At 40.0% G+C, this 25698-nt stretch overlaps 1 protein-coding gene across 2 annotated transcripts in view; it reads right to left on the bottom strand.

Moving 5' to 3' along the window:
- The window catches only part of ed (hemicentin protein echinoid), a 289516-nt gene that overhangs the window by 168139 nt on the left and 95679 nt on the right, over positions 1-25698 (bottom strand). For both annotated transcript variants that reach the window (XM_087359442.1, XM_087359443.1), the window contains one exon: positions 7354-7539. The gene's annotated coding sequence lies outside the window, so the exon portion shown is untranslated. The remainder of the gene's footprint in view (positions 1-7353; positions 7540-25698) is intronic.

The following is a 25698-nucleotide window of genomic DNA, read 5'->3' as shown; positions in this document are numbered from 1 at the left end:
AAATCTGACATCGTTAACTGATTTCAACGATGGAGTACGTGAACCTCTCGTCCACATTACGTCAGTCATTTATCGTGATTCTACTTTATATACACCACTCACACTTCGTGATGTCCTATTATTATTCTTCCGAGGTCAACGAACCCGAAATTTTGATTGTTCAAAATGTCAGGGAAGCCATTAAACTTCTCTTTGTGTGACGTACCGCAATAATAAATTGGATTCGAACTCGTGACTCTCCTTCCTGCGTTTGTTTTGTTTTCTTCTCACGACATCTTCCGTCTCTCCGTCCGACTGTTCCCATGACAACGAGGAAACAGCGAATGTGGCAGGCAACTCCAGACTGAACTGGCCAACTGCAAGGCGCATGGCCACTGGCACAGTGGACAGCTGACAGTGGGCAGTCCACGGTGACGTCAAAACATTCACACTTATTATGGAATCGTAATGTTCATAACAGTTATGGCAAAAGCCCTCACAACTGTGTCCTGTCACACTACCTCATATCTTAAGTTACATTTTAATATTATCCTCTCATATACCTCTTGTTGTATACATAATTTTTTTTTAAAAGCTTCGTTTCGTCACGTGTGTTAGCGAACTGAAATAAAACGAAGTACATATAATCATCAAAATTCAAAACGTAACTCTTCACCATTGCAAAAGATCATCTGGTTAATATATTTTAAGAAAATATTATTTTATTTATGTAGTGTTCTGTCTGACGACAGGTCCATATGAACAGGATCCTTCCATCCTTTTCTCGGACTGGGACCTGTTCATATACGTTCTTGGCAGATGATCCAGAAGTGGTTTGCCATTGCCTTCTTCTGTGTGTGAATGGAGTAATTGTTGGGATGCCACGGAGGAAAACTCCGTGTTGCCTAGACCACGGCCTTGCCCAACACAAGTTATAAATTCGGGCACCGCCGAGAATCGAACCCGATACTGAATGTTGCAGTACGTGGTACATATATTTACCACTGGGCTTTATAAAATGTTAAGGAAACTTCACATAAAAGTTTGATTCCCACCCCCCCCAAAAAAAATTGAATATACTGCGTGGATACAAAGTTTATTTTCACACGTGGAACAGAAGTCTGGTGAATTGTTTGTGCAACGCATTTTCGCTGTGTTGTTTGCGCAGTTTCGTTTGCGCAAGCAGATTATAAAAGCACAGCAGCGCCGTGACTTCTAAGCAGCACTAAAGTAGCTTCGCGTTCTCCTTCTGAGGTGCCGTTTGAAAAAAAAACCTTTTCTTAACTGTTGCAACTTCAAAATTGAATAAAAACAAAACTTCACCTCCGCCTACATTTTTTTTCTAAAAAAAGGGGACACCTTTCGTAAATAACCCTCTGCCAACAAACGGCGTCATAGACGCGAAATTCATTAATACTCCATGACTAGACGATGGTTTATACCGAGGTTAGGTTAGGTTAGGTTAGGACTGCGTTTTAAATGTAACATACAAACTGAGGACGCTGCTTATAACAGACGGAGTTTTGAAGACCACAAAGTCTCATTGTCGCAGTTAAACAGTAGATTTATTCATACAATCACAATTTATGCTAAACCTTGGGACCTCCCAACACCAACCCCCCTCCCAAATAACTTCCAGTTTTCTGTCATATTCAACATATATTATCCTCCCATCTCCTTCTTGGTCTGCCCAGTGGTCGTTTTCCAGGAGGATTACCTACCAAAATTCTGTATGCACCCCTTGCATTTCCGAACCCATACCTGCTACATGTCTAGCCCATCCTAGATATGACTATCCTTACTGTTCTAGGTGACCCGTACAATTCACACAGCTCGATTTTATGTAATATTCAAAAATTCTGCACTTATTTCATCATTCCTAGGTCCAAATATCCTCCTGAGCGCCTTTTTCAAACACGTGTAATCTACGTTTTTCCTTCAAGGTAGTTGCAGCCAGTGTCACAAATTAATTTCTGTGTGTGTGTGTAATTTTAATTCGCTGTTATCGCTCACAAAAATTTTGAGTTTCATAAAGTTTTTTTTTTTTAAAAAAGGATACTGTAACTTCCAATTAATCGCTGGGCTCAAAGTAAAAACGCCCCGAAGTGGTGACAGAAGAGTTAGCCCGGTTGTTAGACCACCCGCCCCGCAGGTCGCATTGTATTAAACAGCCGACTCTCGACGAGCGCGTTTTTGAAGTAAGCGTCGTTCCAATCGGAGTCCAATTTCTATTTGTTCGTGTTGTAATGTAACATTAAACGAATCACAAAACAAGCCGTGTTTCTTGAACACACAGCCAATGTGTGTGTGTGTACGCATGAGGTCACAGCGGGGTCAGGTACGTGACCTCTCGCGGACGACTCACCGATTATATCCGATGGGTCGATCGGAAAGTGTTCAGGGTCATTTTCCCCACAAAAACATTTGCCCTCTTCCCCTGTTACGTCATTTCTACACACGTGATTATGACTTGGTGACATTTCATGTTTCACGGCGGCGAACATGAACGTGGTTTCTGGCCGTATAGCCTGACACAAATCGACCGATGTTTCAAAAGTGCTTTTTGCCTCCTTCATCAGGGCGATCATACCAGATTACACGGCTCAACGTCACAGAAGATAGTCAAATGGTAATTATAACCACACCAGACAATTTTTACAGAGTAACCTGGTGACGAATTTTGAAACAGCAGGGACAACGGATGACGAATTTATACAAAATTTTGTTTGCAGAGACAGAAGAGAGACAACTAGGAAGACGAGGGTGTAGACGGGAGGATAATATTAAAATGGGACATCTTGCTTTTGTGTACATCGTAATGAACTTTATGATTTCATAAAATCTGGGGAAATTACTGACTAGCTCAGTGAACTATTAGATTCTCAAGGACTCCGCTCCATAAAGTTAACTGGGTATGGCGAATTTTGGAAATAAGAACCCCTTGAAATTTGAAATTTGATTTTTTTTCTACAATAACACCCGCATGATAGCCGAAATTACTTCTAACCACAGCACAGGTGACAATAAGACATACACTCTGCATATGGAAACGTAAAAAATGCCTCTCACAGCCATAAATTTAAATACATTACTCCTTCATACGAAAGCCGACAAAGGATGGTTTCGCGACGAAGTTTGGTGAACTTTGATAACTGTTGTCACAGAGACTTGACATTTAACAGTCAGCTGTACTGGAAACGTCAGATTGATCGCGAAGTTTCGATAATGCTCAAAGTAACCACAGATTCCGTTGAAGTTGCACGTGACAAGAAAGTCGCTGACTGGTTTTCAAGATTACGACATCTCAAAGTTGGCGTATGGAGACACGCAATGAAATCAGGCCAGAAATTACTCGTGGATTACTGCAGATATGTTAAGAGACAACATTACACGGATTACAATCTCAAATAGCAGTCGGCTTTAATCACAGAATCTGAAAGTATTTATTAGCCTAGATTAGTACGAGCCTCATAACACAAATTTATCGTCTGAGCTGGAAATATAACACAAAGTTGGCCTCTAACAAACTGACGACTAACAGCAACAAATAAAAATTTTAATAATCGTATAATTAACATTTTAAAGCTTGTTAAAAAGTTACTTTAACATTACATAATTCTGCATTTTTCCCAGAAAGCACATCTGTTTTTTTTATAATACTCTCACTGTAAACAGCGATTATTTCCTTAAACAGCGTTAACTAGTTGATCTTTGTAATGGTGAAGAGTTGTGTTTTCTTTGCGGTAGGGACTGAATGCTTTAATATTATGTACGCAATGCGTGTCTCATTATAAACAGCGATTACTTCCTTAAACAGCGTTAACCAGTTGATCTTTGTAATGGTGAAGTGTAGTGTTTTCTTCGCGGTACGGACTGAATTCTTAAATATTATGTACGTAGCGCGAGTCTCATTATAAACAGCGATCACTTCCTTAAACAGCGTTAACCAGTTGATCTTCGTAATGGTGAGGAGTTGTGTTTTCTTCGCGGTACGGACTGAATCCTTAAATGTTACTTAGACGAAATTCCCAAAAGGACCTCACATTATATTCACATCAAAATTTCAAAAATTCTTCCAGTGTCTCCATCCACCCTGATGATGGAGGCAGCAAAGACCTCTGAAACAGTGGTAAACTTCTACCAGAGTACCCAGAAAACAGACATCTTCGTACTGTGTGTGGGCACAATTTTCTGCAACATTTAGGGCACCCCGCGCCAGTTTTCCAGCCCCGAAAACCCCAATGCAGAGGTAAAGAGGGCTTTTTTATTTAAAGTATTGTACCTGCAGTCCAACAGGTATTAACAGCTCTCGTGCAAGGAGCAGCAGGAAATGAGATTCCAGAGATGGCGTCTCATCATGTCTCCTCTCCTGACGTAACGTCGCGTCACCTTATTAAATCTATTTTGGCAAATGGCTTTAGACCCCAGAGAATTTGTGCCTAAGTGCAGACTCAACCTCAACCTTTGATAATATGGCGATGCCCCTTCACGTCAATGTTCTTCTGGGTTGCGAAACAGCGCGGACTAGCTGGTAGATACAAGCGTTTCGGAGAAAAATATTGTTTCCATCTTCAGGACTAAATTGCGTTACTTCGCTGCCATAGATTCTGTCGAACTTTACATACAAACTCTGCTGATGACCTAGGACACTATACAATAATTATCTAACATGCAGTAAAGAAAATCTTATCACATTTACAAGGCTCAAGGTTATGAAGAGAGTTCAATTTGGCAACCACGAAAGCATATTTTAAACCTCTGGCTGTTGTCCAATAGCCGATTTCGCTGTGCGATGATCGCCCTGATGATGGAGGCAGCAATGATCTCTGAAACGTCGGTAATCTTCAACCAGACTACGCGGCGCTACAACCCAGAAGACAGAGGTCTTAGGTCTCGCCGCCGTGAAAACCTCAAATCCTCTGCGAGGAGACCGTCAATGGTGAATCTGCGATTCAAACATTCATCGTTCGACGTTTGGAGATGCCACAGCGTCGTTAAACAAATGATGAACACGTAGAATTGGTAACAGCGTTAGTATAATAATTCTATAAATCTTCTGGTGATTTATCTCTAGTTACCGAAATCACCACGACATTCTCATGGTACAGAAATCGTCTTCCTTTCCAATCCACGCTTCGAGCGTTGCCGGGCAACCACAAGAGTTCTTGGGTCCTCGCGTCAGTAGCCATTTGCACTTCGAATTTACGTAAATGTCAAGAGTTTCGTCACAGCTCCCACGTTCCTTCCGCGTTTGTGGCCACCGAGTGGCGCCACGGACAGGGTACGATTTCCCTCTGCGTTATAACATCACGGATTACTTTCTCGAGGGTAAATCAGCCGAGGCGGTAAGCTAACCATTCGCCTTCTCCTACTGATCACTAAACACAACTTCAGTTTAAAATCGATTGTCTTGCTTTCATGGCAACATTTCTTTAACAGCTGAGTCATTTTTGGGATAAAACGATCTCCAGTGGGTCATTTAAGTGGTTAAGTGCTTATTTTACTGGCTTAAGAGGTTTTAAAAGTCTCCCACCTGGACCACACGCTCTAGAGATAATGGGCCCGTAACTTTCCACTGCCAAGGAAAGTATTTCCCATTTAAATCCTCTATTGGCAAGAATAGGAAGACAAGATGGCGACCTTGCAGGGCCTCCTTTGATGTCGTAAATATTTAATGTACTAGACACAAAGGTAAATTTTGGTTTAATCCTGGGGTCTCGGGTTCGATTCCCGGCGGTGCCCGAATTTATAACTTGTGTTGGGCAAGGCCGTGGTCTAGGCATCACGGAGTTTTCCTCCGTGGCATCCCAACAATTACTCCATTCACACACAGAAGAAGGCAATGGCAAACCACTTCTGGATCATCTGCCAAGAACGTATATGAACAGGTCCCAGTCCGAGAAAAGGATGGAAGGATCCTGTTCATATGGACCTGTCGTCAGACAGAACACTAATAATAATAAAAAGCAGAAAATATAACTATGTATAATTCTCACAGAAACAGAAGAATCATATCTCTGTTTCACCCGGGGTAAAAGCGGCCGGATCATCAAGCTACACACTCACCCTCATACACCCCACTTCTTGTACATCCCTCCATGGTACGGTTCTTAGACACGCTTTGTACCAAACATTCTCATTCCCTGGGGACAAAGCAGACGGAGCGTGAAGCTCGCCTCCGTCTAATTCCTCCATTCCCTATTAATCTGCAAGGGCACGGTTCTTATTAGGGGCCAGAAATGACTTACTTTTCGCTCCAGAACCGCATGTATTTTGTAAGAGCCATTAATTTCAAATCCCTGAAGTTATGCAACACTCATAACACATTCTCCTACATCTCACACACACAAAACCCGCGCTTATGAGTTCGCTTAGGTCCCTGCATACATCAATTAATAAACCGGCCACTCAGCTGTGTCTCTGCAAATTAAATCTAAGTATATTCCACGTAATTGGACGATCCGAGAGAACTAGGTCACTAAAGATTCTCATTAAGGGTCAGGCGACCTGGGATGGATTCCTATAAGCGACGAGTATTTCTCTTGGACACCCCTTCTCACGTCTCCATTTATTATCGACAAACTCCACGCCCTACATACACCCAACATGGTGTTAAGCGCGAGTTCATGGTATAATGTAATTCTGTCAATGCCCGAAACACGCTGAAGGATTTGGATAAAACCTGAAAACTTGGTTTCGGTATAAAAGTACGTGTTTTGTGCATCCTGTCATGAACAGTATTTTTTTCCTCGACATGTAAAGTTTCACTAATCAAAGAGTCGTATAAAACGTTTGTAGTTTGAGGTCTGTGGAGAGGGGAACACTAAACCATTTTGGAAATCCTTCTCCCAGGAACACGGCCCTACCTCGGGGCTCGCAGATTTGTAAGAAACAAAAGATGAGTTTTTCATCCCTGTTTTACCACGTAGTTACGAGTCCAGGCTTCGTATCATTTGTCTCTCTTCACGGTACGCTGCTGGTAGCGTGTCATTTATCAATGTACGTATACTGCATTAAAAAAAAAGTGGAATATAATTTTATCCCAAATTCTTTTTCATGAATTTCACGTCATTCACACACCGGTAGAAATATATAGCAAAGTTCTGGGTAAAATTACATTTTGAACAAGAATAGTTCATTGATACACGTGAACACAATCGCGAGATATTTTCTACAACTCTGTTTCACTCCGAAATCACTAAATCAATACGGACGATGAGAACCGAAGTTCAGATACAATTACGACTTGAAAAAAAAAAAACTTCGAACGGGGCTGACAGAACGACACTTACCAGCTCCAAACGTCATTTCTAACCAAAATCACTTCATCATTTCTTATCCAATTCTGCAGTCGTTTAAAAATATCAACTATACCTTTACTGAGAGACCAGGTAAGTGGCTGTCGGTGATTCATCCAGATTCCAGACGTACCCGGTTCGAATCTTCCCACTTCATTTAACATGATTCGACGTTCTCACAGCGATGAAGTCGAAGATGGTTGCCTTCTGGGTTGCAGCGTCATGTTACTAATCACCCTGATTATGGAGGCAGCAAGGACCTCTGAAACATTAAAACAAACTTTTCATGATGCCTGTTGTCATTACATCTGTTGGTTGTTTTGACTAAGAAGTGTATAATAACACGATATTTTAAGAATTTTAAGAAACACCCTGTATATAGAAGTAATGTAGTTTTGTGTTTGCTAAAGCTTTTCAGGTTTTTTCTGTCTACGTCCTACTGCGTCGTATATTTCAAAGTGAAACTGGCCCCTACCTTCGATTTAAAATGTACCAGAGATGCGAGTTTAATGGGAAATGTTAAAAGGGTTACAAAAAACAAAGGAAAGTTGAGGACCAGTCCTCTTGAGTCACGAGGGAACTTTGGCAAGGCCTGACATTGGAGTCAGTGGCAAATTTGCGTTCCTCCGCTTAGGGCGGATTCTTTCTAGCTTCTGTAGTATACCGCCAGGTGCACCTTTAAATTTAAAAGCTGGCGAAAACTTTTCTTTCCTTGATCGAAACGCAAAGCGACATACCTCGTCAGTAGCACGAGACAGTTGAGACCAGAATCACTCAAGCAATATCTGACCGTGGTTGCCTTCACATTTAAATAATCTTTTGAAATTTGTTAGGTTAGGTTAGGTTGGGTTGGGTTGGATTAGGTTAGGTTAGGTTAAGTTAGGTTAAGTTAGGTTAGGTTAGGTTAGGTGAGTTTAGGTTAGGTTGGGTTGGGTTAGGTTAGGTTAGGTTAAGTTAGGTTAAGTTAAGTTAGGTTAGGTTAGGTTAGGTTAAGTTAGGTTAGGTTAAGACTGAGTTGGGTTGGGTTAGGTTAAGTTAGGTTAGGTTAGGTTAAAATATGGAACAGTGGTGACGATAAAGTTCTATAGTCAATTTTTTACAATCCTTTTCAGGTCGGCGTATTATCGTACCTTAAAATAGGCCAAGACAGTTTCCTGTACATAATCTTTAATTAAATATTTACAATTAATGAAAATTGACAGATAAACCATTGGTGTGAACAATGTCGAGTTAATTGTTATGTTCAAAATAAGCAACATGTAGTCTCAGAACAGTTTAGAGCAATTTCAAAAAAGGTGATTCTTGAGAACCTCAGACTACACCGAATTACATCACTGATAGATATCCGAGCAAGCAGCTGATAATCCGCACGTGGACGATAATGTGCGTGTGTGCACCGAGCTTTGTAGTCTCCTTTCTGGGCCATTCGTCAATGTCCTTAACGCGTATATTTCAACTCATTATATCAACTTCTGTCAAACTTCACTGTGACTGACATAAAACACCCATTTATTAAACCTGCAGCGACAAAGGGAAACTTTTCGTGTACCGTAATTTATATCAATTTGTTTCAGAATGGCTATATATACGTCCTGAAGAAAGTCAATAATCCAATTGGACTTTTGTAATCCTTAACATTTGTCCGTCTCCTTCACTTTAGCATAATTCAGTTCATAAATAATTGATAATCGAAACGTCAAGGACTCAGTCACAATCGATGTCGATCGATTCGCGATATTTTTGATAGGAAGAAGGAGTCAAATACAACAGTCGACATCCGCTAGATCATAAAATACGTGGAACTAATTTGCGGTGAAGTCAAGTCTTTCAGCACGTGTATAAACAATATAATGAGAAATTACATGAACAGAATTATTAATTATACACAAATGAACAGCCTGTAACATATGAAAATACTCACCGAATTATTTTATAGGTTACGATAAATTATTCGACATGGGTTAACGTGATTATCCATGATATGTACAGGGTGATTCAAAATTATCGTACAATACTTTAGGATATTGTTGGAGACATCGATTGGAACAGAAACGGCGTTTTTCAGCATAAGAAAATTTGCTGCATGTGAGTGTCTGTGGAAAGTTGATATTTCAATGGATATTAGATAAATGTGGTTGTGTGGGTGTTGAAAGGACTCGGGACAGAAACCAAATTCGTCACAGATCTCGACAATTCTCAGCATTTCTTGAACAGAATACAGACTTAACTTCCCGAGAAACTGGAACTGTTATAGTAACAGATTAGACAAGACTTTTGAGTCTTAAGGCTTTGACCGGGATGTTCTTTTGTTAAATCTTATGTGGTACCGCCTGATTCGACTTCTAATGGTTAAGTGAAGTGTTTTCTTCGCGGTACGGTCTGGATTCGTAAATATTATGAAGACGATCTTCGGCTTCAAAGGGTTAATGCCCGATTTTCACTTCTTCAGGGACACGGAAGGTTCTGAAAGACCTCACTATGGTTCATCTACGTTCTTTTTTTTTTTTTTTACACCAAAGAATGGTGGATCCTGTGTCTCGCTTTACAGACACCAAGACGGCCAGAAAGTGTTTTATTTGCACAATGCGTCGTAAATGAAGTACACAAGAAGTTGACTCCCTTTCCGGCAGACTGCCTTCGACACACCTGTGTGCAGTGGGTGCCCGACCGTACAACCCCCCCCCCCCGTCTCGACACCTCTTCGGATGAATCCCAATGAGTCTGGAAGACATTACATCCAGCATGCAGACATCAGCAAAATGTCTCTGAGGTACCGCGTGACAATGTGTCTGATGTCACAACCTGTGGTCCGGGGACCCAGGCCGGTGCAAGAAACATATTAATCAGCAAGTTAGCACAGTCGACACTCTGGAAGCGGAACGCGAAGTTTAAACACCGCGAAATGGCAAGTGTCACTGCCCACTTTCGTCTACTTCCTATCCTCGACTTACCCTGAAAATGGAGTCAGCGGGATCAGTCGAAACGTTGTGAACAACATATAAAGATACACCCTTGCCATAACCGTAAGCATTTCGATACATTTGACATTTATGAACTCTCACCGACGTAAAAAAAAAACCAGGCCTCAGAGTCCACAGAGATATTCATCTTCTTCTAGGTCTTCCAAGTAAACGTTTTCCTCACGAACTTTATATGCACATCCTAACAACATACCCCGCTCATTGTAGTCGCCCAGATGTTCTGACATCTACCGGGTAACGTATGGCTTTCGCAGCTGAGATATCTCCCGTACGCACCGCGTATAGTAGACTCGTCACCAAAGCGCTGGTACGGTTTATTTGCGGGGGGGTAAAGGAGACGTAGCGTGAAGGTGGCCACTCTCCTCCGTCTCCTGCCAAGGTCAAGAATACGTGGAGTTTTGCCTCCATTCGACACACGGTATCAAGGGACGACTTTACCTTCAACGGTGGGTGTCTTCCGGGGTGCTGCTGTAGAATTTCGTCGACGTTTCAGAAGTGCTTACTGTCTTGGTCGGTAGTAAGTAGCTCAGAAACGTCGGTAAACGTCTATCACAGTACACAACGCAACGTCCCAGAATAAATTCAACTTTATACACGTCGTCCTGTGAACTTTAGAGCTCACATCACAACGCATTCATCTGTATTCACCGAGTTTATCAGGTAGTCTACGTAAGTACGTCCTGGTGACGATATTTTCTGAATTTCGCAGCCAATTTTCGTCTCCGGGTCCAAACTTGTTCCATTGTCAGGCGCTTCGCACTGTTCTCGCAAACTGCGAGAAAAAGTTACAGAGACGCAGTGGCGGATCGAATTCCACTTTCACGTATAGAAATTGGAAAAGGAATGCGAGAAACAACGCGGATGTGTCGCTTACAACAACAACAAAAATAACTACGTACAAGTTAGACAACACCGTGCGCGGATTAGAAATGAGGTGGGTGTGGATTAGGCGTGGTGGCAACAGACAGAATCGAATTTCTGATATTAAGGATAATATTAAAATGAATAATTCGAGTATCAGAGTGTAAATTTGATCAGACTCGTTCAGGAAAGTGTCCAATATATACGTTCTCCTTTTTAACTTTGGGATTTTCTTAAAATAAAGTAACTATAACCTGACACTATGACGTCATTCTGTCAACTTCCGACTCTGATGGTTTATTAATCGCAACACGAGAACTTCATATGACTCCGTCAGTTCATTAATTTTAGAAACGTAGTTAGTTATATGAGGACGCCTTCGTTCGGTGTTCCAGGACGATGCTGTAAGCAACGTCCTTCAATTCAGTGACCCGAGGAGACAGCATCATTTCACAGGCGTAGCACGTGTTACCGAGGACAGAGAAGTGTTTCATCGGACTCCGGGCGTGAATAGCGATTCCTAGAACGTAAGACAGCAGCGAGCTTTGATATGAAGGGACACCCACATGTCACTCATTTTACAACATAAATAACAGCGAAACGCTGGAAAGTCTGAACACGCGTTGTTCACAATTACCGACATCTTGGCGTGGTACTGATATTAAAAAAAAAACCCACTGAACATCCGTAATAAAACATCGTTGATGAGGAAATTTCAAATACGTTCTCAGAAATCTTTCGCTTTGTCAGTTCGTCATTTGGTTTCTGGTGGCTGCCTGTCAATTGCGCCACGAATCTGACGGTGGTCATTTAGAACACCTACTCGGGTTCGATTCCCGGCGGTGCCCGAATTTATAACTAGTGTTGGGCAAGGCCGTGGTCTAGGCAACACGGAGTTTTCCTCCGTGGCATCCCAACAATTACTCCATTCACACACAGAAGAAGGCAATGGCAAACCACTTCTGGATCATCTGCCAAGAACGTATATGAACAGGTCCCAGTCCGAGAAAAGGATGGAAGGATCCTGTTCATATGGACCTGTCGTCAGACAGAACACTAAATAATAATAATATGAGGTGGTCTAGCGGTTAGAACGCTGGCCTTGTAATCCTGGGGCCTCGGGTTCGATTCCCGGCGGTGCCCGAATTTATAATTTGTGTTGGGCAAGGCCGTGGTCTAGGCAACACGGAGTTTTCCTCCGTGGCATCCCAACAATTACTCCATTCACACACAGAAGAAGGCAATGGCAAACCACTTCTGGATCATCTGCCAAGAACGTATATGAACAGGTCCCAGTCCGAGAAAAGGATGGAAGGATCCTGTTCATATGGACCTGTCGTCAGACAGAACACTACAAATAAAAAACTCGATAACACACCAAATGCCGATGCTGACGTATGTAATCGTTAATTTATTAAAAGTCTTTATTTTATTCATTAAATGTGAGTATACATCTCTCTGGGGCATTCTGTAGAAATATAAGACGCGTCACAAGAAACGGTTCACCATTCGAGATATTGTCGATTTATTTGGTGCAGAAACCACAAATATTTTTTGATCTCAACACAATTAAAAACCCCGGGTAACAACAGATATCACGCTGGTAGAACTGGATGTAGATGGTTAAGGCGGACACTTTAAATAGGCTTCTGGTGAGGACGTACCTTTTAATAGCTCGTAGACCGCGGCGTCTCCATGAATTATTTCCGTTCTATGGAAGTCTGACAGACATTACAACTGATGCTGGGATGGTTCAGAGGATACAGTAAAGTTAAAAGTTTCTGTTACACCCGAAGTGAAGTTGATGGAATGTATATTGAACTTTGTAACTTAATTATTACTTTATTAAGAGAAAGGAACATGATTCAGACACAGTAAACAGGCCAGATGTCTTATCAATTACAACGGACTCACTAACATAATTTAGTTCAGAAACGAAAATGTTCGAGTAATTTTATTAAACTTTTCGTACTTTAATTCTCGTAGCGACGTAATAAAATTTTGTCCTGAAGCAAAATTTATTACGCTTTTCCTCCAAAAAACCCACTTCCCTTCATTTTATTAAAAGTACCCTTTAATAAAATGTGGATCTACCCTCATAACAGTGCCAAAAGCTAGGACATTGCATTGTTCTAATTGGTCGGCTTTATACTTCGGCAGATATTAACCTCGAGAACTTTCTCACTAGCTACCTTCGGTGTAAGAAACCAGGGTTTACCTTTTTGAACTCCAAGAACAGAAGACACTGGGCTAGAACTGCTGTCATATCTTTTCAGAACTTCAGTAAAAGTTACATTGGTTTGGAACAAGAATAACTTTTATCGAGATTTGAAAAAAAAAAAACATTATTACGAGAAACAAGAAATAGGCATAGTTTCGTATATATTTTTGTGAAATTTACTCTACTACAGGGTGATTCAAAAGTCCCTGAGTACCTTGTAAGAACGCACGTGTCCCGGTAGATGGACGGTAGCTGTCACGCGACACACACAAATCACGTGTGTCACCTACGGCGTATGTGCAAGCGACTTTTTGATCATCCTGTATATAATTTAAAAGAAGTACAGGGCAGCGGGTTACATTAAAAAGTTGGAAATTTCTTTACCGACTGAATAACTATCAGCTTTTCAATAAAGACTGTGTTAGCCTGGAGTTTTTATTCTACCTCTGGTGAGGTCATGAGGTCATCCCCCGTTTCATTTACGTGCAGATAGCTACCTGTTCTTTTGTGATTGACAGATTCGTGAGTTGCAAAGGGCCGGCCCACAAAACTGCCCTTTATCTTTTATTTTCTTCCTACAGAGAACGAGAGAGAGTAATTTGGGTATAAATTTCCCCAACCGGGCTGCTTTGCTCTATCAGCTCTAATTTCACTGGCCGCTAGCATTTCTTCGCGTGTCTGGACGCAACTTAAGCACAGAACCCAAGGTTTTATATAACAACACAGCGGATGATTATCGAGCACGCAGCAGAACACAGCGGCCTCCTGTAAGCCAACGTCGAGAAGTCAGAAGCTCGTATAAATAGCATTTAAGGCCTCAACGAAACTACAAACGCGTATCCATGACAACGTTAAATTGGTTAACGCTGTTTGAGAAAATAATCGAAAAATTTAATCTGAGAATCAAATGAAACACTTAAATACTATTTATTTATTTAGTGTTCTGTGTGACGACAGGTCCATATGAACAGGATCCTTCCATCCTTTTCTCGGACTGGGACCTGTTCATATACGTTCTTGGCAGATGATCCAGAAGTGGTTTGCCATTGCCTTCTTCTGTGTGTGAATGGAGTAATTGTTGGGATGCCACGGAGGAAAACTCCGTGTTGCCTAGACCACGGCCTTGCCCAACACAAGTTATAAATTCGAACCCGAGACCCCAGGATTACAAGGCCAGCGTTCTATCCGCTAGACCACCTCATCTTATTATTATGTAGTGTTCTGTCTGACGACAGGTCCATATGAACAGGACCCTTCCATCCTCTTCTCGGACTGGGACCTGTTCATATACGTTCTTGGCAGATGATCCAGAAGTGGTGTGCCATTGCCTTCTTCTGTGTGTGAATGGAGTAATTGTTGGGATGCCACGGAGGAAAACTCCGTGTTGCCCAGACCACGGCCTTGCCCAACACAAGTTATAAATTCGGGCACCGCCGGGAATCGAACCCGAGACCCCAGGATTACAAGGCCAGCGTTCTAACTCGGGTGGTATATATAGTTACCAATACGCCTCAAAGGGCAAACTATATGTAGCATGGCCATTCTTCAAAAGATGACTGTCGATCAGTTATTATCAGCTTTTTTTTTCATTCCTGCATCACTTTTATGAAGTTCTTTTGTACACCCTGTGCGAGACGTGTGAGAGTGGGCAATTATACAGAGAAACTGAAAAGGTTCCTAAAATTCATTTCACATTTGGAAGCTCGTAAAAATAAAAATAATCATATATTGTCTATTATCGCTATGGAAACGATAGGAGATATTAATACCGGCCAGCAAATTTTAGAATTTTGGGCCCATAACAAATTGCAATATGTCTCCTGGGGGCAATGAGTGTCTATTAACCTAAAGCTTTCACGGTCTGTCCATGAAACGTCATATGGATGTTCATAAAGAATTTCATCCATTTAAGCAGAAAATCTAGGAAGATAATTTGAAACTGCGTTATTTAAAACGTTACCAATTATTCGGTCTGTATTTACGAATACTAGTGCGTCATTGGAAAAAAAAAGCACGCATATTTTATCACTATTCTGCATAAAAAGAACGAACTGGCAACGGGAAAACAAAAAAACAACAACATAGCAATAAATGCTACAAATTCGACCATTTCGTAATTTTATAACTAACACGAGGGTAAAAAATTAGATTATTATTTTTAAGTTACTTCCACAGACTTAAGTTTCGTGTTAACGCGTTTCTGAGTCATCCTGTGGACAATGTTAGGAATCTACCACAATAAAAAAACATTTCTTTCAAAGTACAGACACTGAAAACATTTCTTCCACTTTCTCTCTGACTTTCTAAGAAAGATGTGAAAATGCAGAATGTCGTCCAAAAGCAGTTGGTAAACTTCTACCAGACTACACGGCGCTACAACCTCCCCCAAAACATCCATCTTAATCCGTTTTAATATTATCATTCCAGTAAGATTAAGACTTCGGAGTTGTCTCTTTGCTTCAAGTTATTAGTGAAGCTACTCTAAGACGACAGATAAGTTAATGCGTATTTTGGGAAAAAATTCGCTAGATGAAACTGATTTTTTTAATAAGGGCAGATGGCAAACTCCACTATCTAGACAATATTAACCAAAAAATAAAGTTATTAAATATTTTCTGTCAGAAATATTTCAAATTAATTTTTCAAAAAACAAACAAACATACAAACATTGTAACAAATTTGTTTACAATTATATCACAATGAGAATAAAAAAATCAATCGGTATAGAAAGCTACTTCCTACAACTGTACCAAATATCATGAATCTAGGGTTTGTACTTGCTTAGAAAAATGTACCTTAATATGACAAAATTAACACTGTGGACAAAGGACTTAACCGCGTTCCTAAAATAATCACAACACGTGAATTGTATGAACACTGGTGAGCTAGCGTTTAAAACTTTTTTAAAAAAAAGACGACAATTTCTCATGACTGTTGTTCATGTCCCTAATTTTTCGTCCCTAAATCCCTGAAATGTGGGAAAACACAAAAGAGGAGTAAAATGAACGGGGCAGACATGAGGGGGGGGTACGTAAGCCCTTCGGCGTGGTTGATGGGCGAAGCTGGTAGGGGCAGAGCCCCCTAGTAAAAACAAGCAGTATAGCACATTGTTTCTCCCACAGTCTCATGGATCGTTACGTCAAGTATGACAGTTGAATTCACTGAAACTTTCATACGCACAAGAAATAATGTCTTCGTACACTACGAGGCACAAGGTACTGTGAAAACAAGGCTGTTGTGTTGGTATTACTGAAAACACGTAGGGGCAAAGCAATTTGCTGGTAATAAGCGTTAGCGTTGTACACAGAGCCAGAAGTAATAAAGATTCACAAGTGTTGGGAGGGCAGTTAGCTGGTGAATGCGTATAATATATTCCTGAAAACGTTAATTATATTTAATGCTGACGGAAATAACATATAAAACGCTTATTAGAAGGAATTGTTATGATTTACTGTCTTAATATGAATGTAAAACAGAGTAGTAATAAAAGTGTTTTGTGTTTAAAAAATAATGATTACGCTTTTTAGCTGCGGAAGAACACATCTGGAACGTCTGTACTGCGAGGAGTACACTTTTTAGCCCTTTTAAAATCGTCGTCCCATCGTCCACATCATCCGAGAGTTAAATTTTTTAAAAAAAAATGTTTTTCAAGAAAAATTCTGTACGTATTTCTTCTGTGCCCCCATGCCATTGACAACGCGATCCGCCACTGCAATGAACTTGATGACCTGAATTACGCACTTGTCTTCCTGCCTCTCTCGCTTCGCTAAACTGTCCAACGTCTCAGCGGTTTCTGGTCGTGTCATCAATTTATCACCAGACTGTGACACGCTCGAGGGCTTCGTCTCAGCCCACATCACGTGGTCGGTCGTCAGCCTTGCTGAGTATGCTACCCGTCCATCCTCTGCTGGCGCCTACAACTTGTTTATCGACTCATCCTCGTGTCTCTGCTTTCTTCTAGTTATCATATTCTTCTCTCTTACCCCTTTCTCTCAATTTTTTGTTACCTTTATTTCATCTTTTATCCTTCGTCACTTCTAAGCCTTCTTACTTATCGTAATTTCCTTCTTCTATCATCTTCGCTTTATGACACATTTCTTTTCTTCTTTATTTTCCTCGTCCTGCCTTTATCACCTCTCTTCGTCTTTCTTATACATTGTGATTTCTTTCTTTCTTCTTCTGTTCTCTGCTTTGACCTTCTTCGTTTAACATAACCTAACGTAACCTAACCTAACGTAACCTAACCTAACCTAACGTAACCTAACCTAACCTAACGTAACCTAACCTAACGTAACCTAACCTAACCTAACGTAACCTAACCTAACGTAACGTAACCTAACCTAACGTAACCTAACCTAACCTAACGTAACCTAACCTAACGTAACCTAACCTAACCTAACGTAACCTAACCTAACGTAACCTAACCTAACGTAACCTAACCTAACCTAACCTAACGTAACCTAACCTAACGTAACATAACCTAACGTAACCTAACCTAACGTAACCTAACCTAACCTAACGTAACCTAACCTAACGTAACCTAACCTAACCTAACGTAACCTAACCTAACGTAACCTCTCAAACACTTGCAATTTACTTCTGCGTCGTCTTGTATAGTTGATGCAGTGTCGATAACAATTTCACTCCACGTTTCAAAATCATTGAATACATTATCCAGTTAATATATTGTAACATCAGCATGATAATAAATGTCCTCGAGGTTTCAATGCTAAAAATACGTGTCAACGAGTATAGTCGAAAATGACAGCGAAAGTGTCAAACAGGGAGTGTTAATGTCTTATTAAGTGTTAAGAAATTTCAACTACGAGACACTAAATCTAACAACTTAACGAACGGGTACAGCGGAAGATTACTGAAGATTAGTTTCGGTTTTATTAGTGACATCAATGTTTGGAGACCCTCTCGTGGTTGAAAAGCCTGACTTGTGATACTTTGTTACCCTCAGTCACGTCTAAATAACATCGATATCTTTATGGTTTTCCTATTAACAATCTCCTTACCTTGATCGCATAAAACCGAGAACTTCACAGCGCCCATTAACTCCCAAGGAACTTATCACATCCCTGTAGCTTACGGCGCCTAGGTAACAAATGTCAAAGGTCACTCGCTGCGAGCACGCGAGAAAATTGTTAATTACCATATTTCACTTCCCGGTCTTTTAAAGTTATTTCGTAATCGGCGAAGCTGAGAAATAATTACGACCTAAAATTTTTAAAACAGTCCGAACGCCAGATACGAAGAAAAATTCTTCAAACGCGTGGCGGTAATTAAAAATGCACAATTTTTATCGCCACCAAAATCACACATGCACGATTGTAGTTGTTTAAAACATCATGACCTTGGCAAGTTATTGATGACTAACTAAGCGGTCGTGACTTTTAAATGAATAGGTGCGTACGTGTTTATTTGTTATACAACAACTGTTAACAAGGACGATGAAAGTGAGAGGAGAGTGTAAGGAAAGAACGGGAATAGCGAAATAAGGACGAAGGATGAGGATTTACTCCTCTGAGGAAGGAAATATCCTCCAGGCTATTTCCTGCGGATAATCGTAACTGCTTATCTGACCGCTGTAACACGAAAACATTAGCATAATTACAGTTGATGGAAGTTCTCATGCATAGATCGGGAAGGCGTCTAATCTGAAACAAGGGATTTGTACTCATCTCGCAACAAGACAAGATATATTACATCTTATACACTCGCCCTCCACAGTAAACAGTATCAAACTACGTATATAAAATATAAATGTCTGTTTGTGAATTAAAATAACAGCGTAAACACTTTATAAAACATTTAAAAATTAAATGTAAATATTTACTGAATCCAACACACAGAATGTCCAAAGAAATTTCGATGGTTAAGAAATTCTCCGGTTTACTGTAACCACAAAAAAATTTAACACAATAAAGCAAATAAATTATTGTTAATTTCTCTTTTAAATGCGATATTTCGGCGCTATTAAACCTACATGTAAGTTACCACAAACGAAATTGGTCACAGTTAAATCAAAATAATTTTTTTTTATGTATTATTACATTTACCTTGTACAAATTTTATAATACAAGCAGATTTGATACAAATGCCTAAATTTCATCCAATTGTGTGAACTTATTTATGGGTTTTACGCAATTCTGAGAGTGAAAAAAAATATATTTTCACATATAGTTACTATTAAACAGCTGATCGTTGTCATGGAGACGAGTTTTTTTTTTTTTTAAAAAAAATATCATTCTGATGAATTGCGTGCTCCAAAGAGTTAAATAAACATTAAAACCACTAATTTGCCTTGAGCCCTTCAACCCAAACCTCGCTCAATAATCCATTAATCTAAATGCACAAAATATAGACCTCAAATTGATGCTTTAAAGTTGAACAGTTGTTAATATATTTTTTTTTATTTCATGGTTATTCAATGCGAATTAATGAGATACTTCAGTGTTGGTACTTGTAAAAATTGACCGTGTCGTTTGAACCAGTTATGTCACACTTCAAAATTTTTGAAGGTAAACCGATGTGTAATAAAACGCGGCCGAATAAAATATTAAAATAAAAATACTTTCTCCCAATCAGCTTCCAAAATTCTTGACGATTAAAATTAAAATAAATATTACTTTTCGTTTTGGATGGGTGTGAAAGGTGGTGTTTAGCACGCACGTGCCATGATAATTTCTTACACATTTTTGGTTAGACGAGGCCATTCGGAAGTACTAAGCGTAAATGAAAGGATAATATTAAAATGTATCTTACATCAATGGGGTCAGGTTGTGGGTTTAATTAATCTGGATAAGGGCAGGGACCGGTGGCGGTCTCTTGCGGACACGGTAATGAATCTTAGGGTTCCATAATAAAATGCGAAGAACATCTTTACCATCTGAGCTCAACGACAGATCGAAGGACTCTGTTCCACTGAGTTACTTTAGTTAGGATAAAATTAGGGGTTTTATTAGCAACATTAACATTACCCCCACTTGCATCAGCGTGGAAATGTAGTTCAGTATTCGTTTGAAAAAATTTTGCGCCAAACAGAAGACCGTGATCTGATATCGACAGAGATTTCACAGTCGTCGAGAGGAAGGGATTTTCACTGTCAAGAATCTATACGCGCTGACATACAATATGGCGGAATGACGTTACGTGACGTCACAAATGCTACCGACAGGCCGAATAAACGTCATCTGCCCGGATACAATGAAGACCATTTTTTTGGTCGGATTTCAATTCGCCCTAACCATGTGTTCTTAATGTTACATGTTAAAAGTCAGTCAAAGCACAGAATCCTATTCCAAACAAGTATTTTATTATGTGCAGTTGTAACTGAGGTTAAAGCTGCCCGAGCGTCACACTAAGACATCCGTCTAAAGCCGAGCTTTAGAGACGGTATTTATCACCACGCCCCCACCTTAGGCTTGGACAATTTGGTGCTCAGCTACGAAAATAACTTTATATTTCATCTTGAAAAGAAAATTATGAAGAGAAAAGAATCTACCTTAATTCTAGCCTCGTTATTACGAAACAAAGCGAAATAAACTACTTTAAAGCGCGAGCAGTAGGTACTAATCTATTGTAAGCTACTTGTCAGCAAATCTGGTCGCCGTTGGGGACGTAGGGTGGGGTACAGAGAACACTCCACCTCAATTAACGCGGGCGAGCGGCTTGTTTAAGGCGTCCACACCAGTTCCTGCGCTCACAAAGCCGTCAGAATGTCACTAGTCGAAGGGGCAGTCTGAACACTTCAGAAGGAATTAAGCTGTAGGGTTTCCGGTCCATGGCACGACAATTTCTCTCTCGCTTTTACAAACAAATACCCTCAATTTATCATCATATGCTCTTGGTCTAAATTGTGTTTCTCAACTTGTGTGCCGCGGTACACCACTGATGAACACTTCAGATTCAAACCCGTTCCTAGTCACTTGTTGCTACTGCGATGGCCCCTTTGTCCATCCCCCAGATGATATAAGAGTGAATACGGTGCAGCGGTGGAATGATAAACACAGGGGAAGCCCGAAAACCGAAAGATCATGAAGAGAAACCTGTCCCAGCTCCACGTCGTCTATCGTAAATACCACGTGGGTTGTCCTGGGAGCAAACCAGAATTTGACGTATGAAGAAGGACAATTTAAAATTCTGCCACCGTCTAGTTTAGGGTACGAGACACGTGATACGATTCATTATAAATGATCCTCTATTACCGCGAAAACTACGATGACACATGTTACAACGGATATCAAACTCATTTACAAATTCATTACCTAGTGGAATACAAGTTGACAACCATTCTTTATTAACAAATGGTGCTTTTTTTCGATGCTCGCTTTTATTCAGTTAGTTTTGTTCGGCTCAACGACAACGGGACACGAACCCTGTACCGGCTCGTAGATGTCAGCACAAGGGCTGTGGAGTCGTTACTAAATTTTAAGACACCCGAAATTTCAAGCTTATTTTTGCCAAATGGTAAATAAATGATTGACCATACACATGTCAAAATGAGGCCACGTGTAGCTCAAGGTCATATCGAAGCCTCAATAAGGTCCACGGTATTATCAACCATAGATTTTGTTAAATATAGTAAGTTACTTTTTCAAGGTCACAGACAAATATATCTCACATCTTTTTGCTGAACTGTAAGTATCTGAGCGACCATATCAACCTAACTTTGAGGTCGCCGACAGGTCAAGGTCATTCTTACTTTTACTCTATGACGTCCCATGTATAGTGCAGGGGGCGAGGGGTTAGAGGTTATACGACTGGTCATGCAGATGTCTGAAGTGTTTCGTGGGACGTAACAGCTGTTACACGAGGTCCTGTGTGTTGATTCAGTGTCTGATTTCGGGGAATTGCAGGGAACAAAGAAACCTGTTCACTGTCTGAACAGACGAATTCATGTTCAGGTTGGGTATGCAGATACTTTTAAACGTCTGATAAGTTGCATTAAGTCTCATGTGTATTCCTTCGCCCTTGGCTGAGACGTCTTTTGCAAGACGATGTGTTTTTTTTTTAGGGTGGCTACTCTGAATTTTCAACACAAAATTTCCTTCTATCTACAGTAATGTACTAATGACCCTCGTTAACAATTATTATTTGTGATGGCAAGCCAGCCTCGATATGTTTCGTGTATTTTCGTTATATATTCGAGCCTGACCAAAAATACATTTCATTTTATAGATTATTATCATTAACGGATTCAGTGTGTAAACGCGAATTGTTCCCATTATGTACAGCTATAACACGAAAAATTTATGTAATTATATTTAATCTGATATTAGTTTTTTTTTTAAATTCAAAATACAATAACTCGATAGGAAATTCATTAAATAGAGCCGACGATCCTAAATTACGTTATTGGTTGACAATAAAAATAATTTTTCAATGATTATCTCGAAAAAAAAATCATTTTTGAATAAAGTACTGACGTAAACCGAGAATTAAATTCTCCTCTGTTAACCTTTTGTCGTAATATTTTACCTACGATAAATGTTTAACGGGTTACGCTGCATGCATGTATGTTATTACTGCACGGTTTCAACCAAACTTGGAATGTATTAAGATACTGTGTGCAATTCCCAATATAAAATCAAATGATAATGAGTTCTCTGGTTTTTGTAATAGTTCCACACACAAGACAAGGAGGCAAATGAATTTTAAAGGAGTATTTTGCTACTTTGCATGTTTCGGGTATAAACCGCGGTGAAGTTTTAAAAAAAAAAATTCCGACGTTTCGGCAAGCACTGAAAATATTCACTGAACTGGCTCTGGATAGAGCATCAGAACGCAGTAACCTGTCTTCCGGGAATTTTGTGACCAAGCCATCAGCTACTCAAGTTTTCAAGAAATAGCTTGGATTTTACACATCACTCATCCGTTATGTCGTTCTTTCGTTTATCCTCTGTTACAAAGAACCGGTTGTAGAGTTGAACCTCCCAGGGCCAATCAGACAGCAGTCTGGATTACGTATGACATGACCTCGCGTCTTGTCTTCAGACGTTCAGGGTTCTGTCCGCCAAATACCACATCCACGAATCCGCGGATGTTTCATAAAGTAATAGTCTATTATGAGAGGACAGAGAACAATAAGGGAAATTCGTAATTAAATTAAAAGAAAAAACTGTTTGCAAAATGCTTGTCATTAATCAACTAAGAAACTACAGTCACATCTGTTTTAAAACGCACTGGATATTAAGACATATGTAAAACAATTCTGAAGATTTCTTAAATTGGTCGAGGATTTGACTGAGCTAAGTAGAAGATGATTGTCTTTAGGGTTGCAGCTTCTGAGAGGATCACACTGATGACGAAGGCAGCAAGGACCTCTGAAACGTTGCTGAACCAGACAGCGCTCAACCCAGAAGACAAATTTCTTCCGACCTCCCGCCCTGAAAACCTCAAATGCTACTTAGATTCAGCAAGCCTTTTCAGTCACTCTCTACTTCCAATACTGCCCACAAATGTCTGTAAGCGAAATTAATCGTGCATGGTCCCTTGACCTCAACGACTTCCTAGCCATCAGGTAGCCCGCGGTAAGGATTGACCCATCTTCCGCAGCGTCTCAAGTAATTTCACCCTGGCCCCAGAGTTTCTCTGACCGATCTGAAGATTTCTTCTTGATTTTGCTGTTCCAAAATGTGCTCCATCCGTTACTCCACCAGACACCCTCCAGCCACAGTTACTAAACGTGTTTATGTCTCAATAGTAATCGGCTGATACGCTCTGACTGAGTGCAACAACGGGGCATAGTGCACTCTCGTTGACACATATTTCTTACGTCACTTAAGACGATAAAAAAAAAACACTTTCTCGCGTGAGAGTCAATTTAAAAATTGCTCAAAACTCTTCCCGGAAGGCCAGACAAATGACAGTATACGTTAATTTATATTTTACAAAATATTTTCTGACTGAAAAGATCATCTCTGAAACGTCGGTCAGCATCTACCAGATCAACGGTGTTACACCTTAATTCTCGCCGCCCTGAGAATCTTCAATATCACCCAATGGAAATCTTAAGAGATATCGAAACACGACACACCAGTTTAAAAATCTGCAATTAACCCAAGCGCTGATACAATTTAGTGCAGGGGTTCTCATCCTTTTTCGCTGGGCGTATCACTAACCAAATGCGTTCTGGGAAAACTTCCTTATATTAATATTATCTTTCGATTTTCTTACTCAGTTCGCGTACCACCACTGGTACGCGTACCTTACGATGACAAACGCTGATTTAGTGTACTCCACTAACTACACTAATATCGTAATAACTCTCTATTCGCATCCAGAATCTACTTGTTTTAAGTTATCTTTTCTTCTTAGCAAACGCAGTTTTGAGGAACGTCGTGTATCTCAGGTAGTTCGTGTTTAGTTAAGAGCAACTGCTACTTTCATTTGTTTCAAAGCTGTGAACGGAATTGATAAGCAGAAAATTGAATTTTCCGAGAGGAGACTACTGAATGCCTGCAGCTGGGTACAGTATCATCCACTCACACGGCAGGAAGGAAGCCTCTGTAAGTAATTCAGTTCACAGAACAAGACAGACACACCGATAGGAACACACAACAAACAAGAGATGAGATAAGTCCTCAGAAAACCGTGGAGCGCGTGTGAGGTTTGTTCAACGACGCAGTCAGCTGTTCAGGCAATGAGTAATAAATCAAAAAGGATACGAAAGGAATATAAGTTAACATCCTCGCTTTTGCCTGGATGTACGGAGAAAAACACCGAAAAATTAGCAGTCAGGATAACAGGTCTCAAGACCGACATTTGAACATCAGGAGTTCGAGCGATCGTCAAGTTGGTAACACTGATGATGAAAACTTAAAAATGAATTATGGATGTTTTGGTCACACAATACAGTAGCTTGCGTATATCGAGCTACAGACAGCGTCATTTAACAATTAAACAAATAAATAATTAAATTAATAACAAAACAAATAATCAAATATATAATAAACTATAAATATTATTAAATAATAAATAACTGAATGGGATAATTTATTATATGAACAGTTAAAAACAAATTTAAATACAAAACAAACTAACTAACTAACTAGATCGCTTACCGAACCCGAAGGTTCATCACCGAATTAACCAAAGCCCCCCACCGGACCTAAATAAATAATTTAAGAGGCTGATAATTAAATTATAAGTTAAGTAAACAACTTAAATTAGTAAATAATTTGTTACTGATTAAATAACCAGGTGGATATAAAATTAAATATACTATATAAATAGATATATTTTATGTGACAGAGCTTTAAAACTTCATTTGTACATAAATACTTGACTCACCGTCGAGAAAACATCAAATACTAATTTCATTTACACAAATATTTACAGTTGAGCTATC

Source organism: Zootermopsis nevadensis, unplaced genomic scaffold, assembly GCF_977971745.1.
Source record: "Zootermopsis nevadensis isolate Lab colony 2312 unplaced genomic scaffold, Znev_1.0 Znev_ptg000031l, whole genome shotgun sequence".
Lineage (NCBI taxonomy): Eukaryota > Metazoa > Arthropoda > Insecta > Blattodea > Termopsidae > Zootermopsis > Zootermopsis nevadensis.
Note: the sequence above shows the minus strand (reverse complement) of the source record. Positions and strands in the feature narration are given on the sequence as shown.